Genomic DNA, 11,106 nt, shown 5'->3' on the forward strand with positions numbered 1-11,106 from the left:
GGAGAGGAGGAGAAGTGCCTCGAACTAGATCCTTGGATTTGGAGCAAAAGGAATTGGAGAAGTCGGCTTTTGGAAGGAGGAAGATGAGAGGATGAGTCGGCTCACGAACAGGATCCCGTATAAAAACAATGAGCCCGTGGGAAGTTTGAGGAAATAACAAGTTTGCCATTGAGTCGACTCATGGGGGTCGACTCATGAAATTCAAAAATTCAGAAAAAATATGAATAAATTTCAGAAAAATTTGAAATTTTGGGAGAAAGAGTTTTGCTCAAAGATAAGTTTTTAGAATGATAAAATTGAGCTTTTGGGACCAGAATAGATGTTGAAAATTGAGTTCTAAGAATTTTTGACGTCAATTTTTGGAAATTGAGAAAAATTTAGGCATATGGATCTAGAATTCCTAGATTTCTTCTAATTTCATAGAATCTATCCTCACTAAGGGCCTTTGTAAAGATATCAGCTAATTGATTTTCAGTGCAAACATATTCAAGAATTATATTTTTATTTTGAACATATTCTCTTATAAAATGATGTCTTATTTCAATATGTTTGGATCTTGAGTGTTGAATTGGATTTTTAGATAGATTTATGGCACTTGTGTTGTCACATCTTATTGGTGTTTCATTAAGTTTGATTCCAAAATCTTCGAGTTGTTGCTTAATCCACAAGATTTGAGCACAACAACTTCCGGCTACAATGTATTCGGCCTCAGCCGTAGACAGTGCCACCGAATTTTGTTTCTTGCTAAACCATGAGATTAGGTTAACTCCAAGAAATTGGCAAGTTCCACTTGTGCTTTTTCTATCTAATTTGCATCCAGCAAAATCAGCATCTGAATATCCTAATAAATCAATTTATGAGTCCTTAGAGTACCATAACCCTAGAGTTTGAGTACCATTTAAGTATCTAAGGATTCTTTTAACAGCATTCAAATGAGATTCTTTAGGATTAGATTGATATCTAGCACATAAACAAACACTAAACATGATATCAGGCCTACTTGCAGTTAAATATAATAATGAGCCAATCATACCTCTATAGTATTTTAAGTCTACACATTTACCTTCATCATCCTTGTCAAGCTTACATGAGGGACTCATTGGTGTGCCAATTGGTTTGCAGTTCTCCATTCCAAATCTTTTGAGTAATTCCTTGGTGTACTTGCTTTGGGTGATGGAGATTCCCTCTTTTGATTGTTTGATTTGGAGTCCGAGGAAGAAGGTGAGTTCTCCCATCATGCTCATCTCAAACTCCCCCTGCATAAGCTTAGCAAAGTCTTGACAAAGGGATTCATTAGTAGACCCAAAAATTATGTCATCAACATAAATTTGTATAACTAGCATATCATTTTGATTTCTTTTAATAAAGAGGGTTGTATCTACATTACCTCTTGAAAAACCATTATTTAGTAGAAATTTGCTTAGCCTATCATACCATGCTCTAGGTGCTTGTTTTAATCCATATAAAGCTTTATTTAATCTAACGACATAATTAGGAAAAGCATGATTTTCAAATCCAGGGGGTTGTTCTACATATACTGCTTCAGCAATATATCCATTTAAAAATACACTTTTAACATCCATTTGAAATAATTTGAATTTCATAAAGCAAGCATATGCAAGTAGAAGTCTAATAGCTTCTAATCTAGCAACAGGTGCAAAGGTTTCATCAAAATCAATTCCTTCTTCTTGATTATATCCCTTAGCAACCAGTCTTGCTTTATTTCTAATTACATTTCCATGCTCATCTAATTTATTTCTAAAAACCCATTTTGTGCCAATTATTGAATAATTTTTAGGTCTTGATACTAAGGTCTCAATATTATTTCTTTCAAATTGATTAAGTTCCTCTTGCATTGCATTAATCCAATTATGATCATTTTCAGCTTCTTCAAAAGTTTTAGGTTCAAGATGAGATACAAAAGCACAATGATTAACTACATCTCTAAGTGAAGAACGAGTTTTTACCCCATGCATAGGATCACCAATAATTAACTCCTTAGGGTGATTGTGAACATACCTCCATTCCTTGGGTAGGTCATTTGTACCTTGAGGTTGTTCTTGAATTTCTTCACCTCTCTCATCTTGTTTGTCTTCTTGATCCTTGTCTTCTGGAGTTGCTGAATCTTTCAGAGTGATCTTCTTCATACCTTCTATTAGTGGATCTGCATCATCAACACCCTCATTCTTCCTTGAAGGAAGATCGTTAGATTCATCAAAAACAACATGTATGGACTCCTCAACTACTAAAGTTTTTTTGTTGAAAACTCTAAATGTTTTACTAGTGGAGGAGTAACCTAGAAAGATTGCTTCATCTGATTTTGCGTCAAATTTACCAGGTCTTTCTTTGCCATTATTTAATACAAAACATCGACAACCAAAAATATGAAAATATGCAATATTTGGTTTTCTTCCTTTCCAAAGTTCATAGGGGGTTTTCTTTAAAAATTATCTAATCAAGGCATGATTTAAAATGTAACATGCTGTGTTAATTGCTTCCGTCCAAAAATATCTTGGAAGGTTGCTTTCACAAAGCATGGTACGGGCCATTTCTTCTAAGGTTCTGTTTTTCCTTTCAACTACCCCATTCTGTTGGGGTGTCCTAGGAGCAGAGAAGTTATGGCCAATTCCATTTTCATCACAAAAATTTTCAAAGTCTTGATTTTCAAATTCAGTTCCATGATCACTTCTAATATTTTGAATTGAAAACCCTTTTTCATTAGTGACTTTTCGGTGAAATTTAGTGAAAATATGAAAAGTTTCATTTTTGTGTGCCAAAAAGAAAACCCAAATAAAATTAGAGTAATCATCTATAATTACAAAGCCATATCGTTTTCCTCCTAGACTAGTGGTTCTAGTTGGTCCAAATAAGTCCATATGCAAGAGCTCTAAAGGTCTAGAAGTTGAAACAGTATTTTTGGATTTAAATGAAACTCTAGTTTGTTTACCTAATTGGCATGCATCACAAATTCTATCCTTTTCAAAATTCAGTTTTGGCAAACCAAGAACTAATTCTTTCTTAATTAATTTTGAAAGAGAATGCATGCTAATATGTGCAAGTCTACGATGCCACAGCCAACTAGTCTCATTAACTTTAGCATTCAAGGATACTAGGCATTGCATGTCTAATTTGGCTAAATCATTCAAATCTACCATATAAACATTGCCATGCCTATGTCCTATAAATTTAATGCCATCGTTAATAGGACTAGTCACAATGCAAACAGATGATTCAAAAATAACTTTATACCCTTTATCACAAAATTGACTAATGCTAAGTAAGTTATGCTTTAAACCTTTAACTAACAAAACATTTTTAATGTATTTGGAGGGAGTGATACCAATGTTACCTATCCCGATGATCTTTCCTTTGCCATTATCTCCAAAGGTGACCATCCCTCCATCCTTAGCATCAAGCGTGATGAATTGTGATTCATCACCAGTCATGTGTCTCGAGCATCCACTGTCAAGATATCATTTCCTGTTTCCTCCTTGGGATGCTAGACACACCTGCAAGCAAAAGTCAAGTCTTAGGTACCCAAGCTTTCTTGGGTCCTTTTAGGTTAGTCAAAATGGTTCCTTTTGGAATCCATATTTTTCTTATAGTTGTGTTTGCAGATTTGTTAATAAGGCATGTGTATGATTTATGTCCTATTCTACCACATTTGAAACAAGTAATATTTGTAGACTTGTTACTTGAATAATTTACATAAATATTCTTCAGAAATTTTTGTTTCTTCAAGGGGTTATAGCCAAGTCCAGCCTTATCATATACAGCTTTTTGATTATCAAGAATCATATTTAGTTTGTTTGAACTTAAGGTGAACTTATCTACTATAGGTTTCAGCTTGTTAATTTCATTCTTTAAGCTTTGATTTTCTTGAATCAAGGTGGATTTTTCAATTGAAAGGTTTTCAGCTTGTTTCACTAAGGACTGATTTTTCAATTTCAGTTCTTTGTTTTTCATCCCTAGTTTCTTTAATTCATCAATTAAATCATAGAATGCTTCATGCAATTCTTCAAAAGTAAATTCACTAGGGGATTCAGAACTTACCTCATTTTTGTGTGCCATTAGGCACAGGTTGGCTTGTTCTGTAGAGGTTTCCTCATCGGAGCTTGAGTCATCACTCGCACTCCAAGTCACCATCATTGCTTTCTTTTTAAACTTTTTGGGACCTTTCTTCAGTTGTGGACATTCGGATTTGAAATGTCCCGGCTTCTTGCACTCGTAGCATATAAGGGGTTGATCTTTCTCTTTCTCTTTGCTTTGTTTCCCTTTTGTGAATGACTTCTTTCTCATCCCCTGTTTTCTTTTTCTTAGAAACTTCTTAAATCTCCGGGTGATGAGTGCCATCTCTTCATCCTGTTCTTCATCTTCAGTGTCATCCGTTTCATCATCAGGCGAAGCTGTGGATTTGAGGGCAATGGTTCTTTTCTTTTTGACTTCATCCTCTTGATGTTGCTTCATGCTAAGTTCATGAGTCATCAAGGATCCAAGAAGCTCTTCTAGAGGTAGAGTGTTCAAGTCCTTTGCTTCTTGGATGGCAGTCACCTTGGCTTCCCAAGTTCTTGGCAATGACCTGAGAATCTTCCTTACAAGCTCACTGTTAGTATAAGATTTGCCAAGACTCTTCAAACCATTAATTATAACAGTAAAATGAGTAAACATAGCAGTTATGGACTCATCATGCTTCATTTTAAACAATTCATATTTATGCACAAGCATGTTTATTTTAGACTCTTTTACTTGATTTGTTCCCTCATGGGTTACTTCTAACCTATCCCATATTTCTTTAGCAGATGCACAAGTAGAAATGCGATTAAATTCATTTGCATCAAGTGCACAATAAAGAACATTCATAGCTTTAGCATTTAATTGTGCCAATTTCTTATCAACCTCATCCCATTCTTTCTCGGGTTTGGTTGACTCCTCACCATCTATAATCTTGGTGGGTGTGTGAGGACCATTCACTATGATACTCCACATATCATAGTCGAGTGCTTGTATGAATATCTTCATCCGAGCTTTCCAGTAGGTGTAATTAGACCCATTGAAAAGTGGAGGTCGGTTGGTAGACTGCCCCTCGGCTAGAGAAGTACCAACATGGGTTGCCATAGATCTTTGGCTCTTTGATTGTTAGATCAAAGAAGGGCTAGAGCACCGGGCTCTGATACCACTTGTTGCCCAGCTATGCAACCCAAGAGGAGGGGGTGAATTGGGTTTTTAAAAATTTTAAGCTTAACTAATTACTTATGAAAAGTATTTGTTAAAAGCTTGATGAATGAGAAGAAAGACTTTAATTCAAGATTAATTACCTAAAGCAAGAATGCAAGGATATAATAAAGAAATAAAGAGAAACAATAAAGCACACCACAAACACAAGGATTTATAGTGGTTCGGTGCCAACCTTGCACCTACATCCACTCCCCAAGCTCCTACTTGGGAATTCCAATCCACTATACTTGTATTCAACCCGAATACAAACGTCAGAAACTCCGACACTAGCTATCCCAAGCTAGTCCACTTGTTTCTTGGGTACAAGCCAACCCAAAATACTTCGATTTCAGGTTCGGATCAACCTTCCCTTGTTTTGGAAACCCTCCAAAAATAAGAACAATTACTCACAAAGAGTAAGACAGTTTAGAGCACAAATAAGTACAAGAATAGCTCCTTAAATGAGTGAATATAACAATAAAAATACTTTACTCAAATGAAGAATTCTCTTTTGGATTTTCTCAAGGTGGATGAAGAGTTGAATGAATGCTTGAGGAGAAGGTGAACTTTGATTGAAGACTTCTTGAAGGCTTTGACAGAGCTCTTGATCAAGGTTGAAAAATTGGCTTTGAAAAACCTTCTCTTTGAATGCTCTTGAATGCCCTTTTTAACGCTCTTGCTTTTCTCTTTCACAATCTCTCGTGTATATTGTAGATCACCTGTCACTCTCGTGTATATTGTGGATCCCTGTCTTTTTCTCTCGTGTATATCGTTGATCCCCTTTTTTCTTTCACCTTTTGAAACCTTTTATAGCTTTAAGAAACAAGAAAAAATATTTTAGGCAGAAAAAGAGCCGTTAGAGCATTTTAAGGGAGCATAAAAGGCAATTAAAATGGGCAAAAAATTAGCCGTTGCAGATAATTTCCATCGTAGGGGTCGACTCATGAGTCGACTCATGCTTCAGGAGTCGACTCATGAGTCGACTTCTGTTGCAACTGCCAGAAATGTTGGTTTCTGGATTTTTTGGCCCAAAACAGCAGAGGTTGACTCATGAGTCGACTCATGCCTTGTGGGTCGACTCATGAGTCGACTCACAGGTCGTGCCAAGCCAAAAAACCAGCGTGCCAAGGGAAATTTTTGCGTGCCAATCAGCTCATTGTGCCATGAGTTGACTCATGAGTCGACTCATGCACTTCAAACATTCATAACTTCAAAAATATAAGTCCAAAAATAATAGAATTTTCACCAATAGATTACAAATCATTTGTTCTACCAAATGATACTATCAAATCAGGATTTTAGTAAAATTACAATTTTCCCCTGAGGAGCATAAAGATTTTTTCAACTAAAAATATTTGTATCCCTTCAATCTGCTTTGTAATCATCAAAATCAATCTAGGAGCAACAGAATCTAAACCAATAGCACAAGAATAAATTTTTGAAGCAATCGATGTAACCATCTAGTAATGGTGTTCCGACGTCCGGATAGGTCGAATGATGGCGAAGCAACATTTAAGAACCTATTGGCATATAGTTACTATATAATTCATCTTTTTGACCCTAATGCTCGAAGATGACCTAGAATTTAACTGTCAATTCTAGATAAGTCATCCACATTATATTTCAATCTTTCAAATCTATCACATGAATTATCTAGGCTCAGATTTTGCTAAATTGAAATACATTAATACATTAACTCCTACTAATTTGAAGGGATCAATCCCATCTTGACTCATGCACCGACTTGACAAGTACTTGACTACATCCAAAAATCTTTTATCACTGAATTATAAACTTAGATAGTCTGACATCAAAGTACAGTGAGTTGCTTGTAAGTCACCGTGGTGATGTCAGATCGAAGGGACACTTATACCCATACCCTTCGTGAGCTACTCTTGACAGCAGAATGCTCCGCAGTTGATCCATTCAATGAGATAGACTCCTACATCTCACTTGCATGCCATATCAATGTCTCCACATAATTTAGCTATGAGGATAATCAATGCATATGGCACACAACGACCTACACTTGATATCGCTATTGTCCTACTAATAGCGTATCGTTTGGTCGCGAACCAGTTTAAGGACTACATGATAAATCCTCCTTTATCGATTAGAGTAGTCCTAAGAACTTCATCATAATATTGAAGTTCGTTAGAAGATGTAACCTTGCGATGAAAAAGGCCAAATAACTTTTATTATTGATTAATTCATATACATTTATAATTAGCACAATCGTCAAACGATTGGTTTTAGGATATATTTCTTAACAACTCCCACTTGGACTACAACCAATCAGTATAGTATCATATACCCATCTTTGATTCATCATCTTAGAACTCCTAGATACCGAGGTCTTAGTAAATGGGTTGATCAGATTTTTCTTTCCATCGATCTTCTAAAGTTTGACGTCATTGTAATAAAATTTTCGACTAAGATGGTAGCGATGTAAAATACTTGGTAAGCTAAGGGGACTTTGGCTTCTTGGCATGAGCTATGGCTCAGTGCTATACAATACAGCAGAACTATCATTGGATGGTGCAACTCCTAGCTTGCCAGTGAACCTCTGCAATCACATAGCTTCCTTGCAAGCATTGGATGCTACAATGCATTCTATCTCACAATTTGAATTTGGCTATAATTTTTTAGCTTAAAACTTTTTCAATAGATTACTCCATTATTTAGGATAAGGATGTGTTTCGATACATTCTTGCTATTATTATGTCCAACTAAAAACTAAAGTTATACTCTATAAGTTTTAAGTCAGATTCTTCATAACTGAATCATCGATCCTTAGTATTTCTCAAATACTTAAGGATGACCTTCTAGTGATTCTCATCCGGATCTTTCAGGTATCCACTCACTACCCTAGTGAATATACTATATCCAATCTTGTATATGATGTTCATAATAGAATAAATTCTACTGATAAACACTCTATATACATTATTGGGATAATTCAAACATCCTTTTAGATCTATCTCTATAGATCTTCATCCCTAGGATGATGAATGCTTTTCCTAAAGTTCTTTATGAAGAATAATAATAACAGTGAAACTTTTATTTCCTATAATGTAAGGAATGTCATTCTCGATTAAAAAAAAATTATTCATATACAAAATAAAAAATATACTCACAGAATTATTAATCTATTTGTATTTGCAAGATTCTACTTCGTTCTCAATGAAGCCATGCATTTTGATCACTTATCAAAATGTACATTCCAACTCGAAAATATTTCAGCATTGCGATAGGAGAAATTGTCTCATTATAGTCAATACCATAATGTTAACAATATCCTTAGGCTACCAGACGGATTTTGTAGGTCTTCACCTTGTTGTCTGCGCCCTCTGATCCTATTAAAGATTCACTTACACTCTATGGGCTTTACCCTTTCGAGTGGATCAACAAGTGTCCATACACTGTAGACCTTCATGGACTCCATTTCAGACTTTATGGCTCCAAGCTACTAATCAGAGTCAGACCTCTGCATCGTATCTATGTAGGTGATTAAATTCTTGTTGTTCTCATCAAGTTCAATAGGATCATGTCTCGAATCTAGATATCGAAGTGTCTATCCGATGGACGTAGTATTCTATCAGATCTCCTTAATGGTGTCTCTATAATGGGTTTTGGATTTGATCTAATCAAATTCGATTCTATAAGTTCACTAAATTGTATCAATTCTTCTACCTATCAAAATTCATAAGTTCTACATTAAAGGCATCAGTTCCTTCACCAAGGTATTCTTTTTTTCAAAAAAAATGCTGAACAACTTTTATTCTTTAGTAAGATAGAAGTTGTATCCTCTAAATTTTTTGGGATTATCCTACAAAATAATACATATAGCTTCAAGATCTAAGCTAATCGATCTGCAAATGCTTGACATAAACCAAACACTCCCAAACCTTAAGGTAAGAAAGTATCGGCTTATGCCTAGTCAATATCTCATATAGAGTTATTATGATTGATTAATTCGAAATCTAGTTCAGAACATAACAAGCAGTCTTAAAAGCATAACCCTAAAATAAGACTGGCAAATTTGTAAAACCTTATCATTGATTGAACTATGTCTAACAAAGTCGATTCCAATAAGAGAAAATCCTATTCTCTTCTAGATATATCAAAAACTCACTAAAAAAATATTCTTCTCCTTGGTCTGACTGAAGAGTTTCAATAATCTTTCTAGTTTGTTTCTCTATCCTATTATAAAATTATTTGAACATTTCAAATCATTCAAATTTATGGTAAACATATTCGTAAATCTAATACATCAGTATGTATCAAATTCATAACATCATTGGCTTGTTCATCTTTTCTAGCAAAAGGTGACATGGTCATCTTACTAAAAAGATAAGATTGACAGGTTGATAATGATTCACAATCATTACTTCAAAAATTATCTCCTGTTGATCTTATTCTTATTTATATGATCAAGCCTAAATTGTCAAAGGTAGGCTTCCATGACATAATCTACTTTAGGAGTTTAATTGATGTGTATAGTACACTAACAGGCTGTGACTTTCATAAATGCCATTTCTCAGTTGTCCACATGATTTTGACATCATTCATAATGATATCACAAAAATTATTAGATAATAGTGACAATCACTAAAATGACATTGTTAGAATTGAAAATAGGCTCAAGAATTTCTAAAGCTAGAACTGTAATATAACTTTCAGCTCCAACATTCAGGAATCTTTTACTGTTTTCAATCTTTCTACTAATCTGAAGTTATTGTAATAATTTACATAGACTTTTGATATCCAATACCCAAGTAGTAGTGTCACAGATAGATAAATCATAAAGTGTTATCATATAAGTACTTTATCCAGCAACCCTTTGCAGATTTCTCTTTCTTAGCCTATTCAGGTCAAGAGACTTTGCCAGACTAGGTTAATCTTAGACTCTTTTATCAGTTCAGACTCATCAGCCCAAGCACGACTCTCTTGCACCTTTTTTTTTTTCTTAAAAGATTATTGCCCCATTGAAGATATATCTTCAAAGGTACAAAAGAACTCCTTCAATATTTGAAAGATTTCCTCCCACTAAGCATCATCAAATTTATAACTAAATTCATGTTCTTCACTGCTCTCAAAAACATCACATGGTGATACTATTATGTGGTCACTTCTGATAAGTGCCTTCGATCGTATCATATATATTGGATATGAAAACTTCAGATACTGGATCCATAATCATATTTAAGATCTATTTGTACTTTAAAACTATTTACAACTTTCGATACCATCTATCGAAGTTGGGTCTGATAAATAACTCACTATCAAACAGTGAACAGAGCAATAGACATCTAGCCATAACTGAAAGAAAAATATAAGACCTCTATGTTTATGAATTGATTAAGCCTAAAGACTTGGACTTTAGTCTAAAGGTTCTCCCACTATTTTAGTCGAATTGATACCCTCTACCTCTAATCTGAGGAATTATCCTAATTTCTTAGAGGGTACTAGAATCCACATATACTGCACACGAGCCCAACTTTGGCTGACTCACCCATGTATTCTATGGGTAGGTTCTCAACTAATTATTTCAGTAAATAATTTTTAGTAGTTAAGTAACCCCAGATAACTTTTCAGTTGACTTTGATCTTCTCTATAAGCCCTAGTTAGGTCCAACCATTAACATAATCATACTCAAGAATCTAACTATCAAATGATCAGGCACGATTTTGGCTGGCTAACCTGAACACTTGCTAGAGAGACTTAACTAAGTTATCATATTATGAATGATGATTTTAATAGCAGATGAATGCCAAGCCTTTGGGCCTCCAATGATGATCATACTAATGGACCCATTATCATCCAACTTAATGGGAGGCTATGATCTAGTTATCACCATAACCAACTCATTTTATGAACCTAATAATTTTG

Source organism: Elaeis guineensis, chromosome 8, assembly GCF_000442705.2.
Source record: "Elaeis guineensis isolate ETL-2024a chromosome 8, EG11, whole genome shotgun sequence".
Taxonomy (NCBI): Eukaryota; Viridiplantae; Streptophyta; class Magnoliopsida; order Arecales; family Arecaceae; genus Elaeis; species Elaeis guineensis.